Source organism: Dysidea avara, chromosome 2 (assembly GCF_963678975.1).
Source record: "Dysidea avara chromosome 2, odDysAvar1.4, whole genome shotgun sequence".
Classification (NCBI taxonomy): Eukaryota; Metazoa; Porifera; class Demospongiae; order Dictyoceratida; family Dysideidae; genus Dysidea; species Dysidea avara.
The window spans coordinates 36150213-36171577 of NC_089273.1; the positions used below are offsets into that span (position 1 = coordinate 36150213).

At 38.3% G+C, this 21365-nt stretch overlaps 2 long non-coding RNA genes across 4 annotated transcripts in view; one reads left to right on the forward strand and one right to left on the reverse strand.

Annotated features, from left to right (window-relative positions):
• Nucleotides 1–8361, forward strand: part of LOC136247206 (uncharacterized) — a 54280-nt gene extending 45919 nt beyond the window's left edge. Inside the window, exon 6 of one of the 2 annotated variants that reach the window (XR_010697184.1) lies at nucleotides 8350–8361. This is a non-coding gene — a long non-coding RNA (uncharacterized lncRNA). The remainder of the gene's footprint in view (nucleotides 1–8349) is intronic. The other variant, XR_010697187.1, reaches the window with a different exon arrangement.
• The window catches only part of LOC136247208 (uncharacterized), a 49070-nt gene that overhangs the window by 16393 nt on the left and 11312 nt on the right, over nucleotides 1–21365 (reverse strand). Inside the window, exons 1-2 of one of the 2 annotated variants that reach the window (XR_010697191.1) lie at nucleotides 1263–1365; nucleotides 312–377 (exon numbers count right to left, since the gene is read on the reverse strand). This is a non-coding gene — a long non-coding RNA (uncharacterized lncRNA). Of the gene's footprint in view, nucleotides 1–311; nucleotides 378–1262; nucleotides 1366–21365 lie in introns of those variants that run through there. The other variant, XR_010697192.1, reaches the window with a different exon arrangement.

The following is a 21365-nucleotide window of genomic DNA, read 5'->3' on the forward strand; positions in this document are numbered from 1 at the left end:
AGTACATCAAATGGGGTGCCTATGCCACTAAAATATGGAGCAAGCACACACCAGTCATCTGGTAAGCTGAAGAAAAATATTATCAGTGAAAATATCCAGGTTGATGTCACACCACCCAAGGTAGCTAATTATTACCATCAGAATTATGTCAAATCATTACATATCTGTTATCATGACATAGTATGGAGAATACTATTGCCAGCAGCACTGTATTACATATAGCTCTGAACGATTGCTCAGTATTAGCGTAAGAAAGGGGCTGCCTGTACTGAAATCTTAGTGTGTAAAATAAAAAAACAAGAACAACTTACATAAAGTATAGATCATCACAGTTGGCTATTGGTTGCTTATTCAGTCCAACAGGTTGACAAAACAAACTAAAAAAATGAGAATCAGTAGGTAACTGTAATATTAATGACATACATGGTACATACATTTGAAAATACAGTGCAGGGACCTCTAGTGTAGTGGCCATTACATATGCTTCATTATTTGCTACATATATTCAGTCTGTTACACTGTGTTTCAAATGAAAAACAGTATGACAAGTATTTCTACAATTACTATGGAAATATGGAAGACAAATGTGATAGCCAGTCAGCAGTAAGCCACAACATTCTACTGCAAATCAACACCCAAAAAAGAGGTACGTAAGTAACATGATGTGCACATGGTACAGTACGTACTGTATTGGCACATGCTAAAGCAACATCTACTGTAGCAATGAACAATCAAGCCTATAGTCAAACTAGTTTTGAGCTATGCTTATTCGAAGGCATTGATTAGTAAGTTACGTAGTGAGCACTTTTTAAATTTCACAGGAAGCATTTTGGGCCACACTGAAGGCACTTTTGGGCTTTGCTATACCTCACCAATAATGTCAAGGTGCTATATTGTGAGGCTGGCTTCTGGTAAATATTCATATTCTGTGAGAATGTGCAAACCTCTATGATCCTATATACAGTAATATCATATTGTGTGATAAGAATTACAGAAAAATACAGTCAGGTTCTAATAATTGTTGGTAATCTGGTTAGTATATGTATGTATGCGACTGGATCTGAGAAAATCCGACAAAATCGTGCATTTTTCAAATTCATGTTTATTATAATCTACTTAGCCAAGTGTATGCTCTGGTAAGGTTTCAATCTCAAATGCCAATAACTTTGTGAGTTACACTCCTACAAAGTAGCAAAAGCAGAAAAATCTATTTGTACAGCAAGTATGTATAGGAAAATAACATACAGGCACTTGTAACTTACAAACAGAGTCACAGAAATTTTCACCATTGTGTTCACCATGAGTAGGGTAATCAGTTACTGGGTAAGGTTTTCTTTGCATCACTTTTTTTCACTACATGAAAAGGTGAAATAAGTACAGAAAAGTCAATCTAATCCAAAACAGTCAAGCTGTAAAAAAAAAGTGCGGCCCTCAAAATGGCTATGGTGAAAAACTATGTGAAATCCAAGGTGGCGGCCAAGAAATGGCTGTGATGGTAGGTTAATGGTAAAAAATTTAATAATGACAATTCCGGTAAATTTGGTGCCGCTTGGTCTAGACACAAAATTCACCTGAATTGTCGTTGTTAAATTTTTTTACTATTAACCTACCATCACAGCCATTTCTTGGCCTCCACCTTGGATTTCACATCTTTTTTCACCATAGCCTTTCTGAGAGCCGCACTCCTTTTTTTACAGCTTGGCTGTTTTTGATTAGAATTCACTTCTTTTTGTACTTGTATACCCCAAAGCCGGCCTATGGCCAGCTTTGGGACTTTTTAAACCTATCTTTTTTTTTCTTTACCACAGGAAGAAGAAAAAAGTGAAGCAGATTTTAAATACTTTAACTAATTCAGATTTTATCAGTAAATGTACAAATTATATATAAATAATACATACAGTTATTACATGTCAATTATTCCCTACGGATAACTTGTTTGCAACTGATCTCTCTACTGGGTAACTTGAAATGTAGCTGAACTCTATACAGAGCGATAGATTTTTTTTGCAGCTGAACTCTCTTGTTTCTTTGTAGCTGAACTCTCTACAAGGTGATTTCCTTTAGCTGATCTCTCTACAGGGTAATTTGTTTGCAGCTGAACTCTCTACATGGTGGCTTCTTTGTAACTGAACTATCTACAGGATGACTTGTTTCTAGCTGAACTCTCTACAGGGTGGTCTGTTCGTAGCTGAACTCTGTACAGGGTGATTTGTTTGCAGCTGAATTCTCTACATGATGGTTTCTTTGTAGCTGAACTATCTCTACAAGGTAACTTCTTCTAGCTGATTTCTCTACAGGGTGATCTGCTTATAGCTGAGCTCTCTACAGGGTGATCTGTTCGTAGCTGAACTCTCTACAGGGTGATTTGTTTGCAGCTGAACTCTCTACATGATGGTTTCTTTGTAGCTGAACTCTCTACAAGGTGATTTCTTCTAGCTGATCTATCCACAGGGTGATTTGTTTCAAGATGAATTCTCTACAGGGTGACTTGCCTGTAGCTGAATTGTCTATCAGATTAACTGTTTGTAGCTGAATTCCCCACAGAATAGCCTGCAATGTAATATAATTCTATAATGAAGTAAGTTATAAACGTAGCTAAATGCTTTATTATGGTGACTGTTCTATTAGAGTATTTCGATCTCGCATTTGCTACACATAGTTAAGTTTCGAATCATAACTCAGTGGTTTGTAATCTCACTAATCTGATTCTTCTGTACTACTGCAAGGACTTTCTATGATGATTATTCCAGCAACATACTGATTTTCAGCTCATTGCTCTAGGCAGTTTGTATTTGAATTCCTTTCAAACCACAGAAAGGCACTCCTACGATGGCTACTCCATCTACATACCAATTTTTAACTCATTCCTCCAAGTGGTTTACCCATCTAGGCGTGACAGACCTTCGAACTTATTTTATACAAATAATCAGTCATAACTCTGTGAATGTTCATTGGATTCCTACCAAAGTTGGTACGGAGATCCACCATAATGAGCCCTTTAAGTGTGCCAGATTTCAGCCCAATCCGAACATGCATTCGTGTTTTATGGCAGATTTTGCAAAGTGCATGAAATAAAGAAGATGAAGAAGAAAAAAACGAAGAAATTAAAACGAAACTTTGTTCGCTCGTATCTCGGAAATGGCTGGAGCGATTTTCTTCAAATTTGGCATGTAGACTCCCTCCCCTAACTGGCCGGCACTTCTGTAGCAAATTTGGTTCCAATAGGATTAGGGATCACAGAGCTACATAGGTGTGAAAACTGCGTTTTCTTTCTTCCTGTTAATATACTCACGGTGTGGCGTACCGGCTTCTTGGGCCGCACGACACACTACCGTGTCTGTTGATCATATATTATCATTTCAACGTGACATAAAGAAAATGCCCATAACTTGCATATCCTGGGGTCTACTCCAACGACACAAAGATTTTCGTGTTTCTGTTGAATAAGTTAATAATATGATATCCAGGTTTTCAGAGTTACCTTTTTTCACTAATAACAAAGCGTTTAAAATTAAGGAATTTTTACAATAATACACAAGTATTTCACCCATTGTATTCAATGCTTTATACTGTAAGTTTAGGCTTGCATGATTTTGTCGGATCTGGTCATGTGTTTTTTTCCTGTCATTGCCATACACTTACATGTAAACTAAGCTACATTCATTTTTATTTTAAAATTTATAGTAGTGTGTACGTACGTATGTCAGAATGCACCAATAGTTATATAAACAATAGGCACATTGACGAAGAAGCATATATTATATATATATCATTTAGTGTAGGAAGGAATTACAATTTTTATTATCGTGAACAAATAACCAATTAATTTTAATTGAATATATTTTTTAAGCATGGATAGGCAATGAAATCTTTGTTGGGTAGTAAGGTAAAGCAGAAAATCTCATCTAAATGAAAATTTTCAGTATGAATATGCCAATTTGTTCACAATCTCAAGTTTCAAGGTAGGCTTTATCCATCTGATCACAACTGTGCTAACAAATATTTGAATAGTGTGCTATTGAATAGGAGTGTTGTCACAAGAAGCACTCAGATGAAAGCGTTTCAGTATTCTTGCCATTCTACGAGTTGAGAAACATTAGTTAAAGATGAGAAGTAGTGTTATAGTGCATTCAAGCGTTTCGGCATGTTTTCGAATAAGGACCACACCCACAGATAATAGATAACATGACAGGTAACATGAGCTAACCATTATATAATGAAGCTTACCCTTTAGGCCTTTAGTATATACGTTGTAATTAATCTTTAAACAACACGATAGCATTAAAACACTTGCAAATTCCCCAAGATCCCCCCAACTTGACTTTTTTATGATATTCTTAGGACTCAACCATTCATTATAACAGACGTACATGTAGCTACAATGTTTCGTGCTGCCTTGTCATAATCGAATCTTTCAGGCATGTGTAACAAAATGAATCCAGTGGTTACACTCACATTGGTATGGGTGATTACTCACCCGGATAGGCTATTAGCCTGAAACTAAAGTATTACATATTAGTGTTCTGTGATACAGTGCATTTTGTGTATCACGTATCACCGTCAGTAAACTGTGTGATACGATACTGTATCATGATACTATAATGAAGTGGTCATGGCTAGTTATGACTGGCATATTAGCTAATAGTTGTAACTATATCCAATTTATCCGTACCTTAAAGAGCTGACACTGATTCTACATTCACTGTGTATACAAACGTCTTTATTCAGTGAATACTGATAAACTACAGTAGTATAGTGATGACAAAAAGCAAGTGTGTTTTGATATAATGGATACCTGCCTCTATTACACCACCCAGACAATTAGCTACCACCAATACTGGCTGCAGCAAACATTTAACACATGTTCCCTCAAAGGATTGTCCGGATTACTCTGCATTTTCATGAGTTGTTCAAGACAGCTAGTATATACAGCAGATTTGTTTACTGCTTAATGGTGCAGTTCTTTATACTTAAAGTGTAACAGCTACTGTTTTTAGAAGACCCAGGTAAGAATATTTTAGCCATAACAGCATTAATTTTATACATGCATGCTTGTATGGCTTCTTGTAAAGTTGCATTTTATAGGATAGGTAAATTGAGAGGCTTTCAATTTGAGTATCTAGATCACTGTTACAGTAATAGAGCAATCACTGACTGTTTCTACTGGAAAACTTCGATATATCGATATTTTCTAAGTACTGTATCGTATCATGATACCTATTTGCTGCATCGATATATTGCCATATTTGATATGTATTGCAAATATATATGTTATGAACTCTTGCTATTACATATTAACTGTAACATGGGCACTTGGTATGTATGCACACCAGCGTTGAAACCGGGTCGGGTCATCCGGGTCATCCGGGTCACATTTTCTCCGGGTCATCCGGGCCCAACCCGGTTTACAAATTCTAACCCGGATAGGATCACGTAATTGTTTGCTTGACGACATGGAAATTTATAAACACTAGTTGTGTAGCTCTTTCATGAGCCACGCCCACTTATCACGTTACAAACACGCTCAGCCACTCCCATTTATTAGCAAGTGCAGTCTGTAGCATAAACTGTGTCCATTGCTGTCTGCAAGCTTACGTGGAGCCACGCCCACTAATCGATTATTGTACAAGTTGTATATAGTTTAGTCTTGCAGCGGATAAGTTCTTTTGCGAACCACACCCACTTCAATATATGGGAAATTGTAATGCTAGGTATGCAGGAAGCCACACCCAATTGCTGTCTGTAAACTCACAGTAGCTACGTGCATAGATAGCATAAACTGGGTACGTAGTATATACTATCTATGCTACGTGGAACCAAAACGTACTGACTGATTTTAAATTATAAACTTATCGGCTTAGTTATCACATAACCACTCATTTATTCAACACGGATCAAACGCTCAAAACGTAGTCTCGCTCGCCCTGCTCACTTCAGACTACCCGAAACATACCTCTTATCGCACGCCTCAGCTTTAATTAATCCGGGTCAATCTGGGTCAAATCCGGGTCAGTGGGTCAGCAGCAGTGACCCGGTTTCAACGCTGATGCACACTACCCTTGGACTTTGGACATACATATCAGGCAAATCCCTACAGCTACTACATGCACAATTCAAGTCATATAATCATGACTGTCCAAAAATTATTATCCATCACACTTGGCTGCTCAACAACAACTTTTTGATCTTAATAATATACAATTATTTGCCACCCCTTAATATAGTGTCACTTGTAATATTGTAATGTGGGTTTGGGTTTTGGGCATCTTTGTTAACAGGTTCAATTTTTAACAGTCTGTGTAGCTCAAAAAATCAACCAATAATGTCTATGTGTACATGTAGATACATACCTATTTTACACACACACACACAACACACACACACACACACACACACACACACACACATACATACACACACACACACACACACATAATTACTTGTGAATACACAGAATCCACACATAATTTTATATGAATCATATAGTATGGTAGTACTGTATAGAAGCAATCATGGAAGTTTGGGCTTTCTTACTTAAAAAATGTTACCCAAAATTCAGCCTCACTGACAGCTTGTTAAGGATAGCCCCAAGCCCATAAATGTCTTCAGAGCAGCCATAAACCCTAAGGTTTATGGACAGACTGAGATGGTCACTGTAATCTGATCAGCCTGTCTGATGTTGTAGAGGACTGCAATCATAAGCTAAGACTGTTTTTAAGTAAGTGTCTGAAGTTTCCATATTGTCACTGTACAAATCAACCATTTTGTTATTACCACTTTGCAGTGCTGTAGCTTTGAAAACTATTGGCTTCTAGGGCTGAAACCTTGGCTGGCTATTCTTCTATCTTCCTTCTATCACCTTTCTTCACTGCTTACAAGGGCAAAACTTGTGAAGAAAAATCAATTACGTAAGATTGCTTTGTTATGACGTAAACAACTGCCCATGACTTGTGTGCTACTGCAACGAAGCAAAAGATTTTCCAATTCTTCTTGAGTAGACGAATAAGATGATATCAGGTTTTTATTGTTAGCCCCTTCCTTCACTTAGAAAAAGGTGTTCAATAATTTACAGAAGCTGTTCAGTAATATGCAAATAATTCACCCATTGCATTATACGGTAAATTTAGGCTTGTGTGAGTATGTTAGGTTTTTGCAGATCCAGTCACACATCATCAAGCCAACAAACAAAACTGATCCAATATGGTAGCATAGACCTTCTTAATACAAATTTCACTCGAGGCATGTCCTTTTCACTGTTGACTGACAATTTTCTAAAACAGTTAAGACACCAATACCAGTGACATTGAGGCATAAATGCTTCGTAAGAGGTGTTAGAATGATATAACAGAAACCTCTGCTACACCTCAGTATCTATGTTGCATCATTCTTACACCTCCTATTGAGCAAAATGCCGGTATGTGGTTCCCAACTCTAAATCAGAAGACAAATATACAACCTAAACACTTAGTAATAGTCCCAAACAAAATATCTCTCACCACATAAACTAACTGGAAAATCAGGACACCTTAATGATCAGGACAGCACCAAGGTGTTCTTAACACGCAGGTTTCACTGTAAACATGTACAGTGGGTCAAGTCATATGAATTAGGAAAATGACTGTCCAAAAAATTTACCCTTTCCATGAGGTAACATAGAAAAGGATGACATGGACGCATCCACTGATACTAGCTACCACTTTATATAGAGCTACATATCATAATGTATTGTGGGCTAGGTTTTTTTTACGTAATATACATATGTAGATGACAGAGGAGAGTGGACATGCTCACGTGAGCGCTTACATTTGTATTAAAAGTATAACTAAGCCTTCAGCGAAGTTTAAATAAGTACCATTCGAAAGTGTGCTGGTTGTTTAGTATATTTCACCGGTCTGCCCCACTCTTCCCCGCTATTCCCGGCACGTAAATCACTCTTGAATTTATAGAGGATCACGTGTGCAGTAAGTTTGTCGGTGGAATCGATGCGTTGCACTCTAGAGACATCTTATAAGCTTGCATTCGAGTCCAAAAATCGTCGAAGAAGGTATTATGTGCCTCCTATGCTCACTCCCACGGAATTAAAGAAAGGAAAGCGGACGCTACTAGCGTGTCCTCATGGAGAATCAAGCAGGAAATAAGACACCTTCGTACTCATTTTCCTCTGTTTGTCACAAGAAGCACAAGATAAATTAGTGTGGCTGTTGCTAAACAGTTTTAATCACTTCATTTTAATCTTGGTATTAGAAATATTCAATTAATGGTAATATTTTTTAGTAGCACTTATATCGTGTCCACCCTCCTCTGTGTAGATGATGTTTCACGTGTCATTTTGGCTAACGGTAAATGGAGATGTATGAGGCACAAACACATACACAAAATATTTTCTAACAACTTAGATATGAAAGTTTTTAGATGGAATGTCAGCATAGCCTTGGTTACTGCTGGTTACTTTGAAAGTCATTTTGAAATTAAAACTTCAACTTGCAAGTTACTAGTATCACAGTACAGTACGTATTATATAAACAGGCCAATGTGTACACTGTAGTTACCACATACACAAACATAATAGATCAGTCACATGATTGTTTGCTAACATACATAGATGGAGTAAGCTTCTCAAGCCAATTATAAAACAGTACTCCGAGTGCCTGTTCTACACACAAATAAGTAAAAGATTTCAATCATTTACACATAATATATTTGACAGGAAACAACCGTAGCTCGTATAGTAGCTGCTCCACGGTCTAGAATTATTGTCATAAGAGTAGCGCTCAAATAAGAGCTGTGGCTTGTATCTGAATATACTGATATAAGTGTTGGACACTAGGCAAAGGAGTTGAGGTAATAGTTTTTTTTTAGAGAAATAAAAATGAACAATAATTTTGAAGCATGATTAAACAAGGTCAGTCATTCATGAATTTATATAAATTTCACAGTAGCTTCCCTCCGATACCAGTTCATATCCTTTCATAAGTACACTTGTCATACAAATAGTGAAGCTTTAAAAGGCTATCTTTTAAAATCCATGGTATTGTAGTGTTAAGAAATTGACGATATCAAAACAGATACCTACAGATCATTAAAAAATCAAGCTTCCTAACATTGTTGTAAGAAGCTTGTCAAAAATTAATTAAAGGTAATGGCTATTATCAGCTTTATCCGAAATTACATCACAAAAATAAAAATGGCCGCTGTAGTGTGGGGACATTCATAAAACTTGTATGGGCGACTATGGGAAGAAAATTTTTGAACGGAAATATCTCAGCTAAGAAGAAAGATATCAAACTCTAACTAGCAGGTATGGTTATAAGACGATACCAAGAGTTAATAATAGTGGAGGGGAGAGTGTCTAATGCTGTATAGGGCTGCATAAAATGAGCGCGTGGGAGCTAAAGGGCTTCACCACGGATAATCTCGTGTTTAGTCGCATTCTCTACACTTGACAACTAGAACCAATCGTCACTTTTGTCAGGTCACATCAACGATGCTGCACAAGTTCATGAACACTAGAATCGATATTTGGGAAGTGCTGATAGTGGTATTTGGTTCCAACATGGCAGACCAGGTAACACCGCATCGCGTCTTCGAACAACGGTTTTCCTACTTCCCATCGAGATGATGTTTCTTCTTCCACTAGAATCTGTTTTCCACTCTCACGGGTACCGCCACAATTTGATATCTTCGACTGAGAACCATGAACGGACGCCATTTTATAACACTCGCTTCTCACGTGAACTGCTATCGATACACTCTTTTCTGAATGAGTATTGCGCCGGCCGCGTAACCATAATTGAATGCGTTAACACGTCGCTTGTTAAGATTGCAGAAGCCCTTTAGCTCAAACGCGCTCATTTTATACAGCCCTATAGAGCGTTAGACACTCTCCCCTCCACTATTATTAACTCTTGACGATACAATAAGTACATAAAAGCGATTTTAGGTTGATTTTCAAAACAACGCTAGATTCATATTCTTTCAGCTAATTTACAACCATACTTGCTGGTTAGAGCTCAATGGACTTTATCCACAATGACGTCATGAGCAACAAGATGGCCACATTATTTGGAGTACTAATGTACAGGCGCCAATGGAGAAATTGTTTTGATCCATGATATTTCACTCGTGAAACAAGATACTGAGGAGTAACCAACAGGTATGGGTATAAAATAACAAAAACTATTGCAAACAAGCGTTACCTCGGAAACTTTCCAGCATGCGAAACAAATCATTTGTTGTACTGTCTTGTAACTGTACCTGTTGCTTAGAGGTTGAGATCATCTTCCCTGGTTGAAATATGATCGATCAAAAGAATTTTTCCACAGGCGCCTGTACATTAGTACCCCAAATAATGTGGCCATCTTGTACTTGTGACGTCATTGTGGATAAAGTCCATATCTTCCATCTTAGCTGAGATATCACCATTCAAAAGTTTTCTTCCCATAGTCGCCCATACAAATTTTACAAATGTCCCCACACTACAGCAGCCATTTTATGTCTGTGATGTAATTTCGGATAAGGCTCATTGTGAGTACACTGTCCTGGATGATTAACCGAATCAGGGCATTTATACTACCCCATGTTACAATTGATTATGGGGTTTGGTTAAACTTGACAAAATAAGTAATTAAAAAATGTAACACTTTCACACCTCAGATCACAAGAATTCCAGAGGATACATTTGCCATGTATGCCTCTTTACAGGGAGACATCTAAATGTACATTGAAATATATCTTGGGAAAGTGGTACACTTCTAAAAGAGCAAGCCACTTTCATCAAAGTAAGCGTGGCCTTGATGTGTATGAGGTAGTGGTATCACCCTCTGTTTGTTTTACATAAGCTTAGACCAAAATCGATTGTGGGAATAAATTAATGCTCACGTGATGATTACCACAACTTGAAGTGTTGTCACAACAAGCACTCAAAGGAAGGCATTTCAGTATCCTTGCCGTTCTACAAGTTGGGAAATGTTACTAAAAGGTGAGAGCTAGTATTACAATGTATTTACAACCGTTTCAGCATGCTTTTGAATGCGGACACACCCACATTACGGATGACACAAGTTAACCATCTATAATGAAGCTTACCCCTTTTGGTCTTTAGTATACATTATGATTAGTCTTTACATAATGCAAAAGCATTAAAACACTTGTAAATTTCATGAAATTTGTCCTACTCGTCTTTTCTGTGATATCCGTAGGACTCGTCCATTTATTATACCAATTGTAGCTACAACGTCACTTGCTGCCTAACCATAATCAAATCTTTCAGGCATGCATATAAAACGAATCCAGTGGTTACACTTGTATTAGCATCAAGGCTATCAGCCTGAACAAAAGTGTTACATGTTACAACTATAAAAAGTATCACCTACAGGTGTTGTCTGCTGTGCATGTAACAACAACAAATAAAACTATAGACAAGCAGCATGCAGTAAATAAATTATCATACAATATGATAGTACTGTATGGTAGGGACCACAAAGGAGTAGGTTTGGCCCAAAAAATAATATAAGTCTCAATTTCCCCTGACGGCGATGAGGCAGTATTGATCAGGTAAAACTAAGTCCAAACAAGCTTCAGATCGACCCGAAACGTTTTCAACAAGTTGGTACGGATTGTTTAAAATTATTTAACGGAATTTTCTAGTGACTGACTGACTAAGTAAGTGACTGACTGACTGATGCCTTCAGACAAGCATAATTCGATAATGGCTAAGGCACGGGCTTGATTTTTTCACTTTTCGATGTTGCTTCGGCCCGACAGGTACCTTTTGGCATACCACAGTATGTACAATACATTCTTCATGGACTTACCAGTGTCCTTCTTTGTGTCCCATTCATTTTTGCTGACAGCGAAAAGTGTTGATTTGGTAATAGCATGTGATGGCTTCCCTTCGTAACAGAAATCGTCTGTATTTGTCATAGTGGCTATTTTGATTGCAGAGGTGTTTTTCAAACAGCTCTTGATTTGTACTGCTGTGTAACTGGTTGAACATAGCCAACCAACAATGAAGCGTATTGGATACTTCACTTTTCAGACGACAATTGGGGTGCACGGTACCGTTTCAGATGAGGTACGTATGCGTGGGTTCACCAGTCATAATAATTATTTACAGAAAAAAAGTTAACAAACAAGTACACAGAAAATTCAGAATTTTCAACTAGAGTAGGGACCATAGCACACAGATAAAAAGTACTGAAACAAGGTGTAGTCCATGATATTAAATCACAGTAAAACAATAAGAAGTGTTACATCCAAGTGCGTGGGAGTATCAAAACGCCGCGCTGGGTTATAACTACCATACAGCTAGACAGAGCGGCGCTGCTACTGTACGATATATGTATTAGTTATCACCCAGTGATAACTAACTTATTACCCTGTTGCGGAGCCACTCAGTCTCTTTCGTGACATCATAATAACCGTGAATGGCATTGTTTACCAATGGAACAAAGAGCCAAATAAGGAAATATTGATACAAAACACACCAATACAGCACTTAAAATTAGCTAAGTCTTACAAGAAAACTGTTAATCCTTTACACAATAACACTACAAGTTACCAATATGATAGTTAAACAAATGTCAAGAATAGTCCGTGACGATTTTTGCTCCAGCGATCACTCCCAACGGTCATTATGGTGAAGAACTAACTTCCTCTAGCTTCATCGTTCTATCTCGGACTATGGTAGCCACTTGTTGGTCTTTATTTTTCTCTTGCACACCACGCGACACCACCATACCAATTTCTGACGAAGGCGAATCGTACCTGGAACCGCTGCTTCATAACACCGCCCTTCACTACAGTTTGTAGGCAGTATGTAAGGTCTCTCTTGTAGCTACGAAGTAGAATCTCCACACAATTCGGACGAAATCTTGAGCACAGTGACAGGAACTCAAACCGGAACTTAATTTACTATCCGTAAACTTCTGCGTACTCCCACGCACTGGGATATAAAATAGTTATATCCCGTATACTCGGATGATATCATTGTTATTACACTCGTCCTTGGCTCCGTCTCGGACTCGTGTAATAACAATGATATCACCCTCGTACCAGGATATAACTATAACTTATATCCCTACTGTGCTCAAGATACCATTATGAAAATGCACAGTAGGGATATAACACATCTTATTGTTTTACTGTGATTTAATATGGTGCACTATTCCAGCTTGTTTCAGTACTTTTTATCGATGTGCTATGGTCCCAACTCCAGTTGAAAATTCCAAAATTTTCTGTGTACTTGTGATATAATAGAAATATAGCTAGCTAGTGTATGATAATAAAATATCAAGAAGTACTTGTACTGATTCTGTTCGTGTGTGGTGTTTATAGTTGTGGTTGAGACAAGACTGATGTTTGTAGAATGTTGTTTGGATATAGAACAAGTAATGTGGTGGGATGATCACTATGAAAACTAAAACCCACAATTGGTTTGTACACCTTCTACTATATAAGTAGTGAATGAAACTTGACTAATTACTTTTCATTTACTCCATGGTAGTTTTGTATTTGAATTTTTTGCAGGCTCTAGTGAGCCTTGAATGCACAATATATAGTTATACAACGGGCACAAGCACCTCCCTGCCTGATATAAATGCATGAGCCTGAGGGCCATCAGGCCCAAAGGTAGGTGCGTTTATACAGGCAGAGCACGAGTGCACGTTGTATAACTGTTATGCACCACTCACCTAGGGAGAGTCGCACAAGACAGCTGTAACTCTTATAAGTATACAGAAAAATTTCAACTAGAGTAGGGACCATAGCACATGGATAAAAGTACTGAAACAAGCTGAAGTAGTGCATGATATTAATTCATAGTAAAACTATAAGAAGTGTTATAGAACTTTGCGTGGGCGAGATCAAAGGAAAAAGTGTACTTTAAATTTCATAAAATACACTCTCAGCCGGCCAACTGCTTCATCGACCACAAAGAGTGCTTTATTGCACCGCAAAGAGTGCTTTATTCGTTCAATAAAGCACTCTTTGCGGTGCAATAAAGCACTCTTTGTGGGCAATAAAGCACAGTTGCCCACGTGCCTTAGTGTAGGCTAATAGCTTACGGGGCTCACGCCAGTACGACTAATCACCCAAGCCGGTGAAGGCTGATAGCCTCGCTGCGCTGAGTGATCAATCACCCCAGCCAATACGAATTCCACCACTGGATTGCTTTTATAGACATACCTAAATGCTTCGATGATGGGTGGGAGAAGGTAACGTTGCTGTTATGTTTGTTAATGTAAACGGACAAGTCCTGGAGATATCACGGAAATACTTCACCATGTGACTCACAATAGAATCGATTGTGGGTTGCGAGCAAAACCTGCCAAAAGACGCGATGAACGTCTACTATGCCAAACTATGGTGAAATACGCGTGAGTTACTTTGTTAAACTAGTTTGTGCGCGTTCAGGCTGCTAATAGTTCGTGCAACGCTTGTTAATTATGAGTCCTAGTGTATGGTGAAGCTACACGACTAGAAAGTTCCATAAATTATTTAAAGCATCGCCTTGCTCGTGCTATATTGAAAAATAAAGTACTCGGCGCTTGGCCTCGATGCTAATAAAGCACTCGGCTTCGCCTCGTGCTTTATTAGCATCTCGGACGTGCGCCTCATACTTTCTTTTTCATATAGCACTCGCGGCTATACTTTAACATATACTTAAATCCCTACTGTGCATTCCATTATGGTATCTTGAGCACAGTAGGGATATAACACTTCTTATAGTTTACTGTAAATTAATATCGTGCACTACTCCAGCTTGTTTCAGTATTTTTTTATTGATGTGCTATGGTCCCTACTCAAATTTTTCTGTGTACTTGTTTGTTAACTTTTTTTTTGTAAATAATAATTATGACTGGTGAACCCACGCATATTGCATCTGAAATGGTATTGCACGCCCCAATTATCGTCTGAAAAGTAAAGCATCCATTACGCTTCGTTGTCAGCTATGTTCAACCCATTACGCAGCATTTCGAATCAAGAACTGTTCGAAAAGCACCTCTGCAATCCACACATACCGAAAGAAATGGTGCCGCATGTGTCCCAGTTATACCAATTATCATCTGAAAAGTGAAGTATCCATTACACTTCATTGTCAGCTTTGTTCAACCCGTTACACAGCAGTATGAATCAAGAACTGTTTGAAAAGCACCTCTGATATCAAAATACCTACTATGACAAATACGGACAATTTCCGTTATGAAGGGAAGCCATCATGTGCTATCGCCAAATTGACACTTTTCGCTGTCAACAAAGATGAATGGGACACAAAGGAGGATGCTGGTAAGTCCTTGAAGAATGCATTATACGTACTGCGGTATGCCAAAAGGTACATGTCAAGCAGAAGTGATGTCAAACAGTGAAAAAATCGAGCCCGTAGCCTTAGCCGTTATTGAGTTATGCTTGTCTGAAGGCATCAGTCAGTTACTTACTTACTTAGTCAGTAGTAAATTCCGTTAAATAAATTATTTTTAAAATTCTGTAGCAACCTGTTGAAAGCATTTGGGTCGATCTGAAAGCTTGTTTGGGCTTAGTTTCACCTATCCAATACTGCCTGATCATCGTTAGGGAAAATTGAGGCTGTTTTTTGGGTGATATTATTCCATGGGCCACGCCTACTCCTTTGTGGTCCCTACTATACACTACTATTGTAGTGTATGATAAAGGCAGGTTTCTAACATTGATTGCAGGTGATCAAGCCGAACGTTGCAATGACGTTCCCTCTACAATGTTGCAGCCACCTGAGATATTGAAAGCTAGTACACTATGGGCTATATCACTAACCTGCACTCACTGTTCGACTCTCATCATGTAGTGCTCAGCATGTTAGCTTAATCACTCAATCACCATATAGACTAAGCGCTAGACTAATCACCATAGTGATTCTCTTGAACAAAAAAAGCAGCTACTAGACAGTTTAAGCAAACAAAACCTAACTACTAAACGATACTGGTCTAATTCTTACTATTCACACTGGCTAAACCCGAATCTGGTGGCATGGCTAAAACTGGTTACCACAATCAAATGTAAAGGTGAGTATTATTTAGAATAAGTATAAGTTTCATTGAGTCATTGTCAAAGTGGACTACAGTTAAATCTGGGCTCAGATGGCACCAGACTAGTAAGGTGTATAAGTACTTTATGTATATGTAGACTAGAGTTAATTGTGGCCACCGCGTTGGCTTTTTCGATCACCATTGGCTGCTTGGTAAACATTATACGTATTGGTGACATTATGGCCCACAATTGACCTTTACATGTCAGGCTATAAAATATTTCGAGTGATCTGTGAGGTGTCTTTTCACCTATTAGGTGAGGTGTTGTAATGGTCTTGGCTGCCAGCACTTGTGCCAATTGCTGCACAAAACTGCAGCCAGTGCAATATCTGTATATTGCACTGCGGTCGGTGCATTATAACTTATAATGCACTCCTTGCGGTCTGCAAAACTGCAACCAGTGTGTTATAAGTTATAATGCTCTGTAGCAGTGCCATATACAAATTATGGCACTGGCGGCGCCTTTGAACTACCCACGCAGAGTGGTAAACAGGATGAATACTCGCAAGCGACACAGCTGCCACGCCCTTTAATTAGCAAGGTTTTTAAACGCTCGCACTCTCGCGAGACAACGTTGCATTTGAGCGGTACCGTACATTACAATGTTTAATTTTAAACTAGTCCCACACTAGCGAGTGTTTGTATGACGAAAATGTTTAAGCTACATTCATTTGTTTCAGTACATTCCGAAGTGACTGAAACGTGCATAAAACTTTTATAGCACACATATTTTTTACCCAATACGTTATTATAGCAAAGTATAATTTTGCAAAAACGGCCAGTTTTCTCTCAACGGGTCACATAATATATGGAACCTACACACAATTACATATGCATCATACAGTACCAGGGGCGGATCAAAAGGGGGGAGGTATTTGGGGTCTCGAGACCCCCCCTTCAGGTTGGACCTCGAACAGGAAATCTACGACAGAAAGTGCACGGAGGAAAGCAACAGATCGCGAACGATCAATATACCCTAATAGAGCAGTCACTAACTGTTTGATATAGCATCACATGATAGCTCACGTAATGATAACTCACGTGATATGGATTGCGTAAAGTTCAGCAAATGGTGGAAGACACATGCTTACTGTGCGTAGAAGAGCTGGCGGCTGCAAGCGTTTGTAATCACTGATATTGTTGTAAAGGTACGTCTGCTTTGTATATAAAGAGTGTTTTAACTGCCGGTACTTTTCTTTTGTGGTAATACACCTGACTCCGCCTTTGGTCAATATGGGCACGTGATATCACTCGGCTGTTCTTGAGACTTCACCCAGACGACACAGAATGCCGGTCCCACACTCGACAGTTGAATTACAAAGTGACACAGGAGTTAACTACTTCAGTAGTTCTTCAACTTGCTCAGGAAGAGCAATTTCACTCGCACTTGCACAAGGTTCACTTTTGGTGCCACTTCTGCGATGATGCCAGACAGAAAACAAGAAGTGTGATCAAAAATCTGGTGCAATGAACAAGTGATCCATCATTCGTCATGGCTATACTGTATGGCAGGAAGTTGTGTACGTAGTAAGCTATAAATCTACAATAGCATAGTATAACAATAAGCTGCAAAAACAGCAGTGTAGGTTTCCAGCTAATTATAGCTAACACACGTCATGCTTGTTTTCCAAAGGCACATTTTATATATGAATGCTACGTACAGCCGTAGGTCAGATGCACTGAGTTAACTATAATTGTGTGTGTGTGTGCATGTGTGTGTGTGTGTGGGGGGGGGGGGTTACCCTCCACCCAGCTCAGAGAACCCCTCTCTTGAAAAATCCTGGATCCGCCCCTAAGTACTCATCATACTGTACTGTACAGTAGCAATTATGTAGGTTTGGACTTCTTGTCCAAAGGTATCATCAAAAAAAAAAACAGCCTCACTTTTCCCTTATGACAGCTTGGCAATATCCAAGTCCATAAATGACTTCAGTGAATCCTTCCAACAAGTTAAAAGACATTTCCACCTACTAACCGCATGACTGACTGACTGACTGACTGACTGGCTGACCAGCTGACTGACTGATTGGCTGGCTGACCTACTTACCTACCCGATTCCTCCAGCCAAACATAACTCAACTATGGCTAGCACATCTTATCTTTTGTTCTCCTTTATGTCTCATCCACTACCAAGTAGGTATTGATTTGTGATGGCTTCAGTTCTTTACGTAATTCACTTAGTGTGATTGAATTGATTGCAGAGGCACTTCTTGTACTGTTCTTTCCTGATACAATATACCCATAGCTAAAACTGAAGCAGAATGACCACTTCGCCTTTCAGCAATTGATAGCTGGGATAGTGCGATTAATTTTCTAATAGGTATGGTACCATCCTTTCCTTTGATGTGGTAAGCCATGCTTTACTAGTAATGAATTTATGTTATTACAAAAAATATATATATAGTGTAGAAATTTTACAAATAAAAAGCAAAGAAACAAGGGAGGTCATCTATACCTGCAGCTATACTAGAGGACATTTAATCCCTACTTCAGTCAGGATATAGGCTGACATAAGAATTAAATGTCCACTAGCATAGTTGCAGAAAAAGATGACCTCCCTTGTTCATTTGCTCTTTACTTCTATGATCCTTACACTTACACTATTTTTCCTTACATTTGTATAGTAGAGTGAGTTTATTTGTGATGTGGTATATACTATGTATGACAAGATAACAAGATGAAACATTACAATGAAGAAGGCTTTACTATTCACTCAAAAATACATGTGTATATGTACGTACGTATATGCAGGTTTTTGCTATTGAATTCTATCACCTTTGCCATTGACTTTTGTTGCTTTTGCAACAAAAGTCAATTGAGTCGTTGCCTCATTTCAGTTACTTTGCAAAGTGTTCTTGTTTAGCCAGGTGCTCACTGAATATTGATGGGAAACTTTACTATAAACATGATAAACTTGTAATACAATAGCACTAATTCTATTGAATGTGTGTCGGATTCAAGTGACATATTTGAAAAAGTGATGAATTCCACTACAAAATTGCTGAATTTATTGAACTATGCCAATTACAAATTCAATAGTAAGATAGTGTAAGAGTCTAACATTGTGAAATAATTAGCATTAAATTGCAATTAAAATTTGAAAGAGAATATATTCAACTACATACGTTATGGAAACTAGTTTACATAATCTGGACAGTCCCAAAGTATTGTTTTGCACATAAACTCACATGGAAATCATGATACCTTGATGACCAGGAAGATCAGGATACCTTGATGTCCAGGACAGCCCCAAGGTGTCCATAACACACAGGTGTCACTGTACACAGTGGTTCAAGTCATATAATTATGACTGCACAAAAATTTTAACCTCTAGAGAATGGCCAAGTTGATGTAGTTACTGATCCATCACTAAACTCTGACTAGTTATTAGTTATATAGAGCCACTCATCACAATATATTGTGGGTTTGGGTTTTGTTACCTTAATATACGTAATACTTGGAATGCGATAGATGAATAGGCAAAACATTGATGTGTGGCTAACAGTCTAGACAGACGTACAAAACACATGCACACTCTATTATCTAAACAAGTTAGATATGAAAGTTTTTTAGATAAAATGTTGGGTGCAAGTACTACATTCAACATTCCTGACTGACTGACTGACTGACTGACTGACTGACTGACTGACTGACTGACTGACTGACTGACTGACTGATCGACCTTCTTGATACCTCCAGCCAAACATAACACGTCTACTATGATTAAGGCTATGGCACAATGTATGCATAAAAAGCATAAGAAAAATATAGGAATTTTAAATTAGAGTAGGGACAGTGTATAGTGCTGCAATAAAAAGTACTGAAACCAGCTGGATCGGAGTAGTACGTAATGTCCAAATACTGTAAAACAATAAGAAATGAATATTCCTACTTTGCTACAATCTTATACTTGTTTGTGAAGTTTTTTTGCAAGCTCATGACCACTATATAGTGTGCTTTACACAAAATTAGTCACAATATTTTAAAAGAGTTGATCACAGCACTATTATACTAGATTATGACTCATACAATAACAACTGATCAGTGGACGTGGTTCTACATAAGCCTGTAGACAATAATCAATGTGGATTCGTGGATCCGTGCATACCTACGGACTGACGAATGGGCATGGCTACCATATGTCTACAGACAGTAATAATTACATAAGTGGGCGTGGTTCATGAAAGAAGCAGAGTTACGCTATGACGTGTAGTAACACGTTCACATTTAATTTAGCACATGGGGTCAGACCCTAATAATCTGTAAAGCAGGACCTGGATGGCCCGACTCGTTGCTAAATAAACTATGTTTACTGACTTACACATTGCTATATAGTTCGCCATGAGTTGCACTCTCTGATCGATATCAACAGCGAGTCACGTACGTGTTTTTGGTGCAACTGGCGACCACGTGTATCCGAATAGTTTGATGCAATGAGAGCTGTGAACCTGATAATAAATTCAAAAACGGTTAACTGGTAACCAATTACTGGCAGTTAACTGGTTAACTGGTTTCTGTGTAATACAGTGGTATTGGCAGACGTAATGATACTCAACATGTCTGCTGGAAGCTTAGGGTAGTACCAAAGTGACCATCAACATCCTGTCTTACAATCACATATTTACACATGGTTTGAGGTTATGTTATGATGTTAACACTTGTCAGCAGGGGTAATTAATGGTTTACCAAGTAGATGGGCAAAACCAGTTTAATGGCTTCTTAACTAGTAATTGCCTGACCCAGTTACTAACCAGTTTATTGCATACTGGTTCACAGTACTAGATGCAATATACACTTAAGCTGGTAGATGGAAGCCGTACTGTAGTCTATTAACACTTAGCGGTAGAACCTTGACTGATGGTCATGGTAAAGAAGGATAAACGTAAGACAATAGCGCAAGCATTGTATGTTTATCAATATACCAAAGGTTTTTTTCTTAAGCAAACTAGAAACATTTCTGTGAAAGAATTAGGGCTATAGCTGTAGCCAGTTTTCTGCTACACTTGACTGAAGGCGTCAGGCAGGCAGGTAGGCAGTAGAAAATTCCATTGAATAATAATAAAAAAAATTCTGTAGCAACTTGACGGAAACATTTCAGGTCGACCAGAAGGCACTTTTCGGCTTGGTTTTACCCGACCAATACTGTCATGTCATTGTGAGGGAAAATTGTGGCAGGTTTTTGGGTTATATTATATCACGGATCGCTCCTACACCTTCAATGTCCCTACTACACAGTACTATCATACTGTATGATAGACTTACGTTCGTCCCTGCCATTCACTAGCACTTATGGTAAAGCTCCATGGC